The sequence below is a fragment of the Schistocerca cancellata genome, chromosome 5 (assembly GCF_023864275.1).
Source record: "Schistocerca cancellata isolate TAMUIC-IGC-003103 chromosome 5, iqSchCanc2.1, whole genome shotgun sequence".
Lineage (NCBI taxonomy): Eukaryota > Metazoa > Arthropoda > Insecta > Orthoptera > Acrididae > Schistocerca > Schistocerca cancellata.
The window spans coordinates 759216882-759232121 of NC_064630.1; the positions used below are offsets into that span (position 1 = coordinate 759216882).

The 15240-nt window shown below is 40.7% G+C and overlaps 1 protein-coding gene across 4 annotated transcripts in view; it reads left to right on the forward strand.

The window, feature by feature from the left end:
• Positions 1-15240, forward strand: part of LOC126187665 (peroxisomal acyl-coenzyme A oxidase 3-like) — a 319748-nt gene that overhangs the window by 8185 nt on the left and 296323 nt on the right. For 2 of the 4 annotated variants that reach the window (XM_049928891.1, XM_049928894.1), the window contains exon 1: positions 2286-2376. The exons of the other annotated variants lie outside the window; for them this stretch is intronic. The gene's annotated coding sequence lies outside the window, so the exon portion shown is untranslated. Of the gene's footprint in view, positions 1-2285; positions 2377-15240 lie in introns of those variants that run through there. 4 annotated transcript variants of the gene reach the window in all.

Below are 15240 nucleotides of genomic sequence, written 5' to 3' on the forward strand. Positions count from 1 at the left end.
CAAAAGCTAAATGCAAATATTTAAACAAGCCCAAATGAGTGTTCCCAACAAATGTAGTTTGAGATTCTTCATCTAGTGGTATTTGAAGTTATGCGTTGCACAAATGAAGTTTTGAAAAGTAGTGACCATGCCTAATCTGTCCAATGGATAAATGTTAATTACAGTTTGTTGGTTGACTGTAAACTTAGTCAACACAGAGTCAAATGGGACCTCAAGGTTTGGGGAGCAAAACCAGTGGACTTGTCCATTGACTAGCTGATATGGGCACAATAACTCCACTATCTTGCAGTACTTCAGGTTCACCAGTGACTTTTTCCCATAACGCAATGGGAACAGGTCTGGCCCGGCAAAATTTTGGCTGAGCATTGTCTTTCATAGTAGCAAAATTATTAGCCTTGCCTAAACCTTCAGAAAAGAGTTCCGGGAATTCTTACAGCGAGCTAACTACACTGTTGTTAGCATTGGATGCAGTCACTGACAACACATAGTCCACAATTTTAAAGCCATACAAATCAAATGAATCAAGGGCAAATATGTTCTCACAGTTGCGTGATTGTAGCACAGTAAAAGTTGCAGTTCGCATATGCGGGGGATATATGGCAGGCAGAGTACATTTTCCGAGAACAGGAATGTCTTGTCCATTATAAGCTGTGAGGTGCATATTGGATTTAGACAGGTGTGAGGAGCCTAACTGTTCATATGTGTTACGATTCAACAATGCAACAGAGGCACCTGTGTGCAGCTGAATTATCACATATTTTCCACTAATATGCAAATGAACAAAAAGTTTGTTGGACTGGCATAGCACTGAAGAAACTGTTTGCTTGCTAGTTTTTATAACGTTACTAATGCCTGCAGAAGGCTTGGAATACACAACATTGATTATGTGGGCCTTGTAACCAGATTTTTGTGGGTGAGCAGAATTCGTATGATTGCTCTAATGCAAACATACGGATTGTACGTGGCTTTTCTTGCCACAAGCGTGACACTGTGCTTGTCTGGACAGGCAGTCTTGGCGTTTGTGCTGTGAATAGCAGCGGGAGCATGACTTAATTCTGTTCACCTGATTAGAGAGCTGTTTACGTGGTGTGGTGCACTTCAGCTGTTTCTGCCTGATGGGCTGGTCATGAACAAGGGGCGACTCAACCTGACAAATTTGCGGCTGCTCAAATTTATCAGCTGAGAAGGCATCTGTATCGTACTGATGTAGTATTTGCACTATGTGCTGGAATGATGAATCGGACTGTTTCAAAATCTCTACATGATCGCATCACACAACATAACATCTGAGTGTAAAGTACCACAAGCACATTTGAATTTGCATTTCCTTGTCATACCCTGAAAATCTGTTACCCACTTGTGATAAGTTTGTTCTGACAGTTTCTTGCCATTACTGCTAGCTGCTACCACACTCACTTGTTGGTCGTAGTAGCAAGTGAGTGAATCTACAATCTGATTTGGAGTTGCATTCTACCGTGGACAGAAAATAATGAATTTTCATAGCACCTGGTACTTTGTGAGCAATTATGTGGGCTTCAAAGTGTTGCAACCACTCGAGCCATTCCTCGTCTTGTTCATGAAACTGTCAAAAAGGTGGTATGGCACTTGGTCCTATGAATAGTGCTTGTTGTTCTGGTGGGAGTGCAGCATTGGCCAGTAGCTGCTGCTTTGTGTTTAGCAGGTTGATATCTGTCGGCTCTGAAACTGAAAAATCTGTGTTTGCTGTGTTGCATTATTGCTTGCAGCTGTGGCACCTGAGCAGGGGTGGGAGAGTGGGGTTGGCATGTTGGAAAAGACAAATGTAATAAACAGACAAGGCAATCCATAAAAATAAGTAAAAAAGCAAAGAAAATTTCTGCAATGCCCTCATGAATACGCTGATTAACAAAAACACTATAAGAGAGACTGTAAAAAATTAAGGTGCCAGCAAACAAGAAAAGCACACGAAAAACAGTGGCCACCAGACACGGGGTTTTTCATATAACTCATTGCCAATGTTGTGTCCTGCCTACTTGTCAGATTTGGGGTGCCTAGGAAATCTACTTCTTGGATCACTAGACAATTCAAGCAAATCATATTAAAGAGTTTTATTACATAAAATAAATGACAGTACTTAACTTTGAGAATTTACAGTGATGTGTCGCTAGCAAAGGGTGACGAGCAACATAAGCAGTCTCTTCAATTTAGGTCTACACAATTCCTAATACAAGTGTAGTAATACAGTTCCTAAGTTGCTGCTGTAAAATTGTCTATTCTTAATGCCACTGTGGAAATTGCAGAACTGCTAGTCTTCAACTGGGGCACAGCCAGGTGGTGCAGTGCTTGTGTCCTCTTCATGTCGAGGGTGCTGCCATTGGGTTGTCGTCCTAGAGAGAGGTCAGTCTGTGTACATTTGGCTGACGTCTTTTTCACAGCCCTCTATGCTCTAATGTTCCCGACCCGTATGCTGACACCTGACTTTATGCCAGAACATTTTTACCATTGATTGCTCACTGTGCCCCATTGTTCACTGTCCCCCAGTCTTCCCCACTGTAGGAATTGTAATATTTTCTGAAGTCATTAATTGTTGATAAGGGTAACTATATGTAATGATTACTTTTCACACACACACACACACACACACACACACACACACACACACACACACACACACAGAGAGAGAGAGAGAGAGAGAGAGAGAGGGGGGGGGGGAGGTAGAGAGATAGGCAGAGAGAGGTGTATACAATTAGTTTCCTCCTAGAGGAAAGAATGAAAATGAAAGAGGCAGAGTGGTATATATGGAAGAATTGCGAAGTCATAGCCCAGACAAAGGCAACAAATCAAGCTTGATCTTAAGGCAGACACATCTCTGCCCTCTTGCTCAATTAAATTTTGGGGTTGAAAGAGAGGATCTAATCTTGAAACTGAAGCTACATTGGCGCACTAACACAAGAACAGTTTTACCAATTGCAGATGACAGTGTGAACACATACTGTGAAAGCAGTTTGGAAGACTATGAGGACTAGTATAAATTTCTTTGGGATATGATTACCAGAGCAGCACGATTTTGGAACATATATTGTGTGTGAACATTATGAATTACCTCAAAGTGAACAGTCTATTGACACACAGTCAACACAGGTTTTGAAAACATCTTTCTTGTAAAACACTAGCAGCTTGCTTACACACACCAAGTCTTGAGTGCTGTTGACAAGGGATTTGAAAATTGACTGTATTTCTTGATTTCCAGAAGGCTTTTGACTGTATGACACAAGTGACTTGTTGTGAAATTGCATGCTTATTTATATTGTCTGAGTTATGTGACTGGATTCATGATTTCCTATCAGAGAGGTCACTATTTGTAGTAACTGACAGAAAGTCATCAAGTAAAACAGAAGTGATTTCTGGCATTTCCCAAGGTAGTGTTATAGGCCATATGCTGTTCCTTATCTATATAAACAATTTAAGATACAACCTGAGCAGCCGTCTTAGGTTGTTTGCAGATGATATTTTCATTTATTTTCTAGTAAAGTTGTCAGAAGATCAGAACAAATAGCAAAATAATTTAGAAAATATATCTATCAGTATGGTGCAAAAATTGGCAGTTGGCTCTAAATAAAGTGTGAAGTCATCCACAAGAATGGTAAAAGCAATCTGTTAAACTTTGGTTACACAATAAATGAGTCAAATCTAAAGGCCATAAATTTAACTAAATATCTAGGAATTAAAATTATGAACAACTTAATTCAGAAAGAACATATAGAAAATGTTATGGGGAAGGCAAACCAAAGACTGTGTTTTATTGGCAGAACACATACAAAATGTAACACATATACTAAAGAGATTTCCTATGCTACACTTGTCTGTCCTCCTTTGGAGTACTGCTGCACTATCCTTACCAGACAGGATAAACAAAGTACATTGAGAAAGTTCAAAGATGAGCAGCACATTTTGTATTATCATGAAATAGGGGAGAGAGTGTCACTAACATGCCACAGCGTTTGGTGTGGACATCATTAAAACAAAGGCACTTTTTGTAGCGGCAGAATCTTGGCACAAAATTTCAATCACCAGCTTTCTCCTGTGAATGCGAATATATTTTGTTGATGCCGACTTATGTAGGGTGAAATGATCATAATAATAAAATAAAGGAAATTGCAGCTCGCATGAAAAGATGTAGGTGTACGTTTTTTTCTGCACGCTCTTCAAGATTGGAATAATAGAGAATTATTGTGAAGATGTTCAATGAACCCTCTGCCTGGCAATTAAATGTGATTTGCAGAGTATCCATGTAGACATAGATGTAGATGTAGAACTAGAACTAGTACTCTTAAAGTGCAGTTTTCAGTTATGTCACCTCTGGTTTAGGCTCTTTAGAAGGACATTGAAAAAGATATCATATGGCATCAGTAGGCTGTATAGCAACAGTTTGAAATGGCAGCCTTAGTTATTCAACCGACCAACATGCACACTGCTGAGAATGCTCCTACTAGTGTGAAAATAGTGTCACTCATGGAGCAATACTATAAGCTCTGGATGTATTGGTCTGAGTCGGAGGAAGGAAAGGCATTCATACATCGGTGTGGTGGTTCATCACACATCACTCGGTCCTATCATATGCTCCATGGTATGCATCTAACTACTTCTTGCAAGAAGTTACTTGTGTTATTAATTACCAGAAGCATCCAGTCATACCAGAGCATTATATTTTCTGTCCTAGTGATTTCTAATACTGGTATGTTCCCAATGCCAGAGCTGAGAAGTAAATATAACTGCAGTTGAAAAATCTACTAGCAAAACAAATTGCTGCAGCTTGGACAAAACTATGGACATTAAAGAGCACACATTTATTGTCTTCCATCAAAGCATCACAACTCTCATTAATAAAAAATAACCTTCCATATCCATATAGGACAATCACAGAAAATATGGAACATCCCACAGAAATTGTTGAAATCAACAGATATGTCTTGTTGGATGCAAACTAGTAACTTACTACTGTAGAACCAGCAAGAAGAAAGAGGTAGTGATTATTTAGGGAAAAAAGGAAGAATGGCATTCAAGTCCTGGATCTTCAAAGTTGATGAGCATGGTGTTGAATATCTCTTTGAATACTGTAACTGGATAAATAAAAAAAATCTACTCACCGAGTAGTGGCAGGAGAACAAACATATAAAGATATTGAAATATGCAAGCTTTTGCACTTTTGCAGCCAGTGGCTCTTTCTCTGGCAGAAGGGTTGAAGAAGAAGGAGAAAAGGGGGGGGGGTGGAGGAAAAGGACTGATGAGGTGTAGGAAATTAGGAGGGTTGCTAAACTCTCCTCATTTACTTCATCTCACCAGTCCTTTTCCTTCACTGCTCCTACTTCTCTTTCAACCATTTTGCCAGAAGAAGAGCCACTGGCTCTGAGAGCTTGCAGATTTCAATATCATTATATGTGTACTCTCCTACTGCTGCTCGGTGAGTAGCCTTTTTTTTTTTTTTTTTTTTTTTTTTTTTTTTTTTTTTTTTTTTTTTTTTTCCCCCCCTCCAGTTACATTATATTTTCAAAAACTGATTATTTTCTTTCAATACTGCACTACAGTAGTAGATCATGAACCGATACTGAAATGTAGACTTTCACTGCCGGAAATGTCATGTCCATTATGATTATCTGGGTTGTTATGCCATGGTCGGTTGATGAATTTTGTCTCAATTCCCAACATTTCCTCCCTGTCTGTGAGAGACATCTTCAAGGGGGTCTGTAGCTCGATGGAAGGTCCAACACACCCGCTGGCTCACTACTGACTGTCAGTTGTGAGCCAGCGGGTGTGTTGGACCTTCCATCGGTCTCCTGCAGACAGGGACGAAACATTGGGAATTGAGACAAAATTCATCAACCGACCACGGTATAACAGCCCAGATAATCATAATGGACAAGATCATGAACCACACAAACCAATAGTAATGGCATTTTATAGCCTGCCAACAAGAAATACTTTGACCTCCATGGAACACCTAACAGATGTGGCTCATCAGTGGCTATGTTCCAGACTACGGATCATAATGTTTGAGGGTTTGAACCTCGTTGAGTCAGGTTATAATTTGTATTTGTCACTTACCAGCTCTTTCCTCTTTGTCTTTGTTTGTTGTCAATTCAAAGGTCAGAGGGAGGTAAGGGCATCCCAACACCAATAGGACCATGCCTAGTAAAGTACTGGGTATTAAAACCACGCTCTAGGTTGACAACAACTTTACCTTGTTCAGGCTTAATTGGAGAATCAGTATTGGTGGATACTTTTCTGTTCATTTCTGGCAGATAGAACTATAGAGGACACAGAATTGTTGATGTCCACTTCGAACTGTTGCAGTAAAACTCCCCATGAACACTGAAGGACATGGTGCAACAGTCATTGTCAATTTGTTTTTATATCCAACTACCTTCAGTGATTTACATATAAAACCAATGTGATGGATATAGTCATTGGCTAAACTGGCCATGATGCTCAGATATTAACACTTTGCCATCCGCATGTCTCGTACAAATTTATTCGCTTGGCACTGGCAGTGCTAATTCGGATTACTTGGCTTGTCACCAGCCGTTGTTGACATTACCAGGAGATTACAAATTGTTAAGTTTTGGTTTTAATTCTCATAAAGTCTCAACCCTGTTCACCTACTTTCATGACTTTCAAAGATGCACATATGTAAATAAATACAAAAGTTGTTTGTTTCATTTATCTGTTTATTTGCATTGTCTTTGGTACTTGGTATTTCTCTTTTATATGTTATGCAGCAAAACAGTCTCCAAGATGTAACACAACTCCACAATACTTGTACATTAAGTTCATTGTTCTTTTTTTGTTTTGAGACATCCATGGCAGTTTCTTCATTTTCATGTACATTTCAGAAATAAGTATTAGTTGGTGTTGCTTTATGTAACCAGAAAGTCTGTCAACCAGATTATGATGAAATGTATGCAATGTAGTGGCAACATCCAAGTTTTGCTCAGAAGCAGGTACATGGTCTTTTATCCACGAATCAGACACTTTCAATAAAAAATCGTGAAATTGGAGACTCTTGCTTCTGTATTGAAATATTGACATGTACAGAATGCATTAAATAATGTGCAGTTAAAGACATACATGCAAACCTTTTTTGACCATTTTATAGTTTTTCTGTATATAAAATAATAACTCAAATATTGGTCTGTCTGATCCACTCCGTTCACGTATTTGTTGTAATCTAATACAGTTCCAGGTTTTGTTTTATTGTGTAATTAGTTTTTCTACATTTTCTTTGAGTGTCAGTCAAAGTAGCATTGTGTATTGTAGAGATCATTCATATCGTTTTAGTTTTCAAAGCCCTCCATACCTGTGCGAGTACTTCACCTTTCCATTGATAACAATCTTCAAATACATTGACTTTTGCATACTTTAATTTTCCCTTAAATCCTCTATTTTGCCATATCGATCCACAAACTCAAATTTTCATTTCAAGTAACTTCTCTGCAAATTCTACTCTGTTTTAATAATTATCTATGTAGAGGTGATGCCACTTTTCATAATAAGGTGTCAATAGTTCCATCACTGTTTTTGCTAAAGGCTGTCCAGCACCGGAATATATCTTGAATGAGGAAATGTATCCCGTACTCAAATCACACAGCATCCGAATGAGTATGCCATATTTTGTAACTTTTGACGGATTGTTAACTTTAAAATTTAACCGTCCATGCCACAGTATCATTCCTTCATCAGTTGAGATGTTCTGACTTAGATTAAAAGTTTCTTTAAACTTTTTGGAAAAATAATCAACTGCCAATTGCAATTTGAAAAGCCGGTCAGCATTATCTGGTTAATGGCTGAGAGGTTTTGTCTATATGTTGTTGCAGCACAGTGCTGATTGCAGTATAGCTGGCATCAGTAGTTACTGAAATTGGGACATCAGCACTGGGATGAGCTAGTGTGACTGCATTAGCTAGAGCTGTTTTCAGGTCATTAAAGGCTCGAGTCATGTCTTGCGACCATGTGACTTGGTAACTCCCTGAGGTATGCTTACCTTTTAAGGCATCAGTTCGGGGCACTTGAAGAGAGGTGGCATGAGGAATGTGGCGCCTGAAAAGAATTAATCATGCCCAAGAAATGTCAGAGATCGAGAAAAGTAACAGACGGTGGTAAGCTCATAACTGAGCAATGCTTTCATACATGGGACATATACTTTCAGAGTTCACAGTGTGGCCTAGGAAAGTAACTTCTGTCAGGTGTGCTTGAGGTTTGTCGTCATTTATCTCTGTGCCGTTATCTGAGAGCACATGATTAACTGAGAAAAATGCTGCTCATATTCTTCAGAGGAGGTGTAAAAAATTAAAATGTCATCAAGATAAGCATAACCAAATGGAAACTGGAGAAATAAAGAGTCTGCAAAACATTGCCATGTTGGCATATTTGAGTTTGTAAGGCATAATGCAATATTCAAACAAATCAAAGGGAGTTATAATGGCATCTTTGTACATTGGAATCTGGTGATATGCCTTGCGGCAGTCAAGGGCGATGAAATGCTGAACACCATGTACCTGCAATGCGAAATCTTGAGTGTGGTGGGATGGGGTAATTGTCTAAAATGGTGCAAGCATTGGGCCTATGATAATATCTGCAAAGTCTGAAAATTGATTCCTTTTTGGGGATGAGATGAATAGGTGATGACCAATTGCTGTCAGAAGGACATAGGTGGACAGGAGGTCCTTCAGTGGTATGTAGCCTATGACAAGTACAATGTTAATAACCTTAATGAATTCCCTCAATGGATCTGAAGTCACACAAGCAGTAGGAACTCTGGGGCAAGGGACAATGTCACGTGCAGCACTGTTTAACAGAGAACGACTAACCTGAAGTGTAGGCAGCCTAGGCCGCCTCCTGTCAAGTGCAGCTTGGGCACAGTCAGTGTCAGCTGTGAGTGCAGAGGCTAGATCAGCAGCTGCGTGGCACGGCGACTGGCAAGGTGGGCGTAGTCCATTTCGGTGGTGGGTGCAGTGGCGAAGACTTGTACAGGCTCAGCGGGTTCGATAGAGGTAGCTGCATGGCCAACTGGTGTGACTGTTGTGAAGGGAGCGTTGTCTACCTCGACGGTGGGCGTGTTGTTGAAGCTCTCTGTTGTGGAGGAAGGAGTTTGCTTGCCATGTGAGCAAGATGTCAGTTCTCGGTGACAGCCATGACTGTAGTTGTGGGATTTGGCAATACAACATGTACAGTAGTAACGGATATCCTTGGTGCGAGTGCAGTAATGTTTGTCTGTGCATGTACCAGATCCACTGATGTGTTGTGGAGGAGTGCTGGGCACAGAGCTACAATGTCATGTCACTGGTTGAGCAGTTTGCACAATGAATTTACCAAGTCAGAAGTGATACACGTGAGTTCACCTAACTGCGGTAGAAAGGCAGCTGTCTTCACTTTCGAATGTGTAAGCATTGCAACGAAGGAGCCCTCGTTGCATTAATTGGAGGAAAGTTGTAACAGCACAACCATGAAAGGTCTGGAGAGTCTGAAGTACCACAAAAAGTATATGTCTAACACAGGTTCATCGATGTCAGCCACATTAAAATTTAAGTTCAAGATGAGTAGAGTCATAGACCATGATCAACAAGTTGTTAACTGCTCAGTCATGGCAGAAGGTGTCAGTGCCATAGTAGACAGTGTCAGATGTATAACAATAGTATCTGCACTGGTGTCGACCAGGAAGAGGAAGAGCATGTTGTTGATGAGGTCATAAAAGTACAGTCTGCCTGCCAGTAGTTGTTTATTGTAGGATGATTGGTGCTGATGTAGGCACCCTGTAGAACACCCAGAAGATGATGTGCCCAGTTCATCCCAAGCACAACTTTGGGTCCCGTGAGCAAGGCGGGCGGCACTTCTGAGTCGCGTCCCCATGGTTGACATGATACTAACACAGAGAATACACAGGGTATGGCTGCGAACCCGGGGCAACATCTGTTGTTGTGGCAGTTGATCCGGTTGATACCATGTTAGAGGCCGGGTGAACAGTACTAATGGAGGCAGCAGGCTTGCTACCACCACCACCACCACATAGCACCACAATGGAGGTTTTTGACTGGCATGACTTCCCGCGGGCACATGCGAAACTGCGTACTGAAATGTTTACAGGATGGTTAACCATCACCGGTGTCGATGAACTCGGTACAGAGATGAGCTGATTGTGTCTTGTGATTTTGTAGATGTTGTCTGGCAACTGTAAACGCATTTCTAGTGTGTCACCCTAGTGTGGGATAAGAGTTGTAGTCAGAGGGCTGATGGTATTTTAACTATCCAGAACAACCATAGCACTTCGTCTGATAGGAATGAAGTGTCTATTAATGCTATAATCTTTTGCCAAAGTTGAGACACTGTGAGCTTGCCGAGTGATACTTCATGCACTATGTGATGAATTGCTTTTTGCAGGGATCTCGACAATCATTCAAGAATTATAGATTTTGCATGTTCGTAGCATTCCTTCATCGGTGCCATGAGGATGAGATTGGATGTCAAATCCATATGCTCGTGTAGAGCAGCTGTAAGCAGTGTGATGAACTGTGCTTCATCAGACTATCGTCCACTAGAGAAAACTGTGTCTTAGGACTTCCTTAAGGACTGTCCTTAGTAAATGGTGGCAGTTGTGGTAAATATCCTGAGAAAGACAGCAGTACAGATGGAGCAAACACTGATGAAAGGGTTAAGGCTGTAGAGATTGGTGACGTATCTGGGCTCAGCTTTGTGCTGTCCTTAAGGTACATGCATATAAACCAGTGCAGCAGACACAAGCAGCACAGCAGAAATGGCTGTTGTACATTGAAAAATTTGGACTGCACAACTTGGCATACTGTGTGTTGTTTACAGGTTCAGGTGCACTAAAAATGTTTGATGTAGGAGTACCGGCTGAGGCAAAAACGTCAAAAGTCACTGTGTTCATTGGTAAGAGTTCACTGTTCATGCATTGCTGGTGTTGAACTGGGTTAAACACTTGTGGATTATTTTTCTGGCAAGGTTATATGTATATTTGGCAATATGGTGCCGTGGTGGAAAGCCGGCAGCCTGGGTTGGGAAAGCCGGCAGCCTGGGTTGCAGGTAAGGCCCAGCAAGGTAACAAATGGGCCGCCTAACATTATAGAATGTTCATGTACAGAAAAGCCATTCGATGGAGTGACATGATGTGTAAAATGTCCTGGGAAATGCCCATGGGGCATAGAAACTAGTGCAGCAAAGTTTATTGTCTGCAATGTTTGTTGAGCGAGTTGTGTGGCAATGAAGCAAACTGTTCACAATTTCAAAATTTCACAATTCGAAGCACCATGGTGGCAAATCGGACTGAGAGAAATGACACAAGGTGATGGTGTGGTTGATGGAGTCAGTTGTTGTGTCATAGCAGTCGTTGTTCTTGGCCACATTTTCCTGTCTTTTTTCATACACAGAAATTGCTTGAATCACGGAAGTTCACAGGAAAAATGTAACATGAGGTAACCAGTGAGGGTGCGACTTGTTTTCATAGCTAAATAATGTCTCAAAGACCACTTTAAATGAGTAATGCTCTATTATAAGTCACATATTTACAAAAGTGAACAGCACAGTTCGACAATAAACAAGGGACTGCCTGACTCTGCAGTACGGCAGAAAAAAGTTAGTACAGATATTTCACATCGCTCGATACATTGATGTGCCACAAGATCATTTGGAAAAAAAAAGATTTCTATCACAGAATCAGTCATAGTGTTTAGAGAAAGAACACAGAGAAGACATTTATCTGGCAAATAGTGTAGATGAGAATTTGAACCCTTTGTGAAAAAGTAAATAGAAGCAAAGCCACGAGATGGATAGCTCTGGGGATTAAAACGTCTTGTGCTAGGAAAAGAGAGCTGTACCTAATTCAGAGGACAAACCATAGCCCAGAGATGAAATTCCAATACCACGAGTATTGTAAAATCACACGAACTGTTACTTTAAACAAAAAAAATTATGCACTATGCTCCAAGAATAAAGTAAAAAAATTGGGACATTATTAAACAAAGATATCATTCCAAATGAAATTGAGTCCCCAGAAAATATCTTTGGAATAAATGTGACACATTTGAATCACAGACCACCAAATTTAATGTGGCAGCAACCATTGCACTCGCCAATAAACAGCCAAGTTCACATAGTAATAGTAGTAGTAGTAGCAGTAGTAATAATTTATTTGTCCATGGATCATATTTTACAATGATATTAGACATGTCAGATTCATATAGCTTCAAACAAATATGCAGTTCATTTATAGATTTACCTTATTATAGAGGTAAGAATTAATAACCAGCATGAATACGAAACAGTGTTACTGATGAAAGCAGGCTATGCAAAAAATTACGTTCAACTGAGCCAATTGATACTGGATGTTGGCGTCATCTCATAATGTAGTGATGAAGTGGCTTAGTAGGACACAGTACCCCTGATAATGTTACATGTCACATGCCTATCAACTACAACATCAAAGAATTTATCACAGTGTACCTCTTTTAGAAGTGATTTCCCTCTCTGTAGAAATCTGTCATTTGACTTAGCTGTTTTGTTTGCAGTGAACTGCATGTATATCTTTTTATAAGTTGTTTTTGCCAAAGCACATGTTTGGACAATTTATGTTGTGAGAAACTCTTTTTCCAGTTCTTCTCTTGAATTAGTACTTGCTATGAGAGCTGTGTCATTTGCACACTTGATTATATTGTCACTAATTGCTGAAGGCATATTGTTGGCACATAGTATGAATAGGACTAATACGCATAGTACATCATTTTTCCCTAGTGTAAAATCTTTGTATATACTTTTATTAGTGATTTCAATAATATTATTTAGCTTCACACACAATAATTCAGGAGCCACAAGCTAGTGTCGTGAGAATGGTGTACCGAAACTCACAATTAAATGTAACAAGTGATATTTGACCATTGTGTTAGGCTGAGAACATTTCTGTGTAGAACAGTTATTCAGTGCAAGAACTACAAACAGTCACAGCAACAATGGTACTTTTATTGGATGTAAGGAACAGTTTATCTTTGAATGTATTCTGAGATTGTATTATGTATTATTGTCAGTATAAGGAAAAGAGAGATTCCTACTCATCTTAAAGACTACACATTGAGTTGCAGACAGGCACAATGAAAAGACACTTACACAAAAGCTTTACACACACACACACACACACACACACACACACACACACACACACACACACAAATTCATTCACAAAAACAAGCACACCTCAAGCACACATGATCACCATCTCCAGCCACCTGGACTGAAATTCAATTGTCACACAGAATGGAAGCAGCAATCTGGAGGGGACGAGGAAGGGATGTTGAACTAGTCCTCTCTGATAGCTCCATCCACACCTCTGTTCACATTAAACCCACCCACCACCAACAGTACCTACACTTCAATGGCTATCGTCCCACACACATCAAAAAATCCCTCTCATACAGCTTGGCCATCTGAGGACAGCATACCTGCAGTGACAAGAACTCCCTTGCCCAGTATACTGAAGATCTTACCAAAGCCTTCACAGACAGGCATAGATCTCTCGTGCCATTTCTCCATACACTCCCAGTCCTCCCATCACCCCCAAGAACCAGCTTCAAAGGAGTGCCCTCTTTATCACCCCGTACCACCCCGAACTGGAACAACTGAACCACATCCTTTGTCAGAGCTTTGAATATATATCATCATGCCCTGAAGTGAGGGACATTTTAGCCAAGATTCTTCTCACATCTCCTAAAGTGGTGTTCTGTTGTCCCCCCTCCTGCTCCCCCCCCCCCCCCTGCCCCCATCTTAGTCCATCCTTATGCCATGCCCAACCCCACCCCCTTGCCACAGGAATCATATTCCTATGGAAGAACTAGATGCAAGACCTGCCCAATCTACCCACTCAGCACTTCCTCTTAAAGTCTTGTCACAGGCTTATCCTACCACATCAGAGGCTGGGCCACTTGTGAAAGCAGCCATATTATATAACAGCTCTGCTGCAATCATTGCAAAGATTTTTATATTGGTATTACTACCAACTAGCTGTCCACCTGGATGGAATGGCCACTGCTGAACTGTGGCCAAGAGCAAAGTGGACCAAAGTGTGGTACAATGTGTGGCTGAATACAACATGCTTGATTTCAATGACTACTTCCCTGCCCAAGCCATCTGGATCCTCCCCTGCACCATCAGCTTTTCTGAACTGCACAGATGAGAGTTATCCTTACAACACATTCTTCACTCCTGAAATTTTCCCTGCCTAAACGTACAGTAACCTACTGTCTCCACACCCTCCATCCAACAGTTTCCACACCCTCTGTCCTGTTGCTTTCTCCCTTTTCTCGCCTCCCATCGTCTATGTCTGCCACCCTCTGCCAATGCATCCACCTGTCATTTTCCTTCCCTACTCCTCTCCTCTATCCCCCCCCCCCACCCGCCCCCCACCCCCACCCACTTGTCTCCCTGCCCCACAGCCTCGACACTGTGGCTGTTGGCAGTCTAGCCCTGCACACTCCACCAGGTAGCACTCTTCCCTCCCCCTATATGTACCCTCATATTCTTTTCAATTTCCTGCCCCCTACATATTGCTGTTTTCATCCTACATGACAGCTGCATTCTGATCCGAGCTGCCAGAGATGGCAGTGTCCTTGCTTCTGTGAATGAATATGTAAATATGTGTGTGTTTTCCTTTTCTGACAATGTAAAAAATGTAAATGCCACTTGAACAAGAGAAATCCTTATATTTTTATCTGCAGTGGCATTGTTCTTCCTCTTATAAATAAATATTGCATTAGCAGTATTCGGCCAGCGTGCTGTCATCTCTTAACTCAGAAACATTATGTATAAAAGAGACAAAATTAGTATAAAAATATTCAGGCAGCTTATGAACATTTTGACCCTGCACCCCATCCATCCATTCATTCATATTGCACAGATCCTATCAAGAAGGTTAACAAGTTGAAGAACACATTAACAACAGATAAGCAAACCATAGATACTTAAACTGCACTCAGCTGCACCAGTTGAATGTGACCTAGTCAGTAAGAAACAGAACTGCCAGTTTCAGCAATGTTGCTGCCTTATCAGTTATAGTAAATACCTGTTGTGTTTCTCTTAGTGGTAGCTTAATATTTATTTGATTACATTCGAATTTTTCAAAGAAAATCCTTACCTACATATTTAAAAAATGTATCATACATACAGTACATTACTATTTGTCATGCAGCTTGGCACCAAACACTGCTT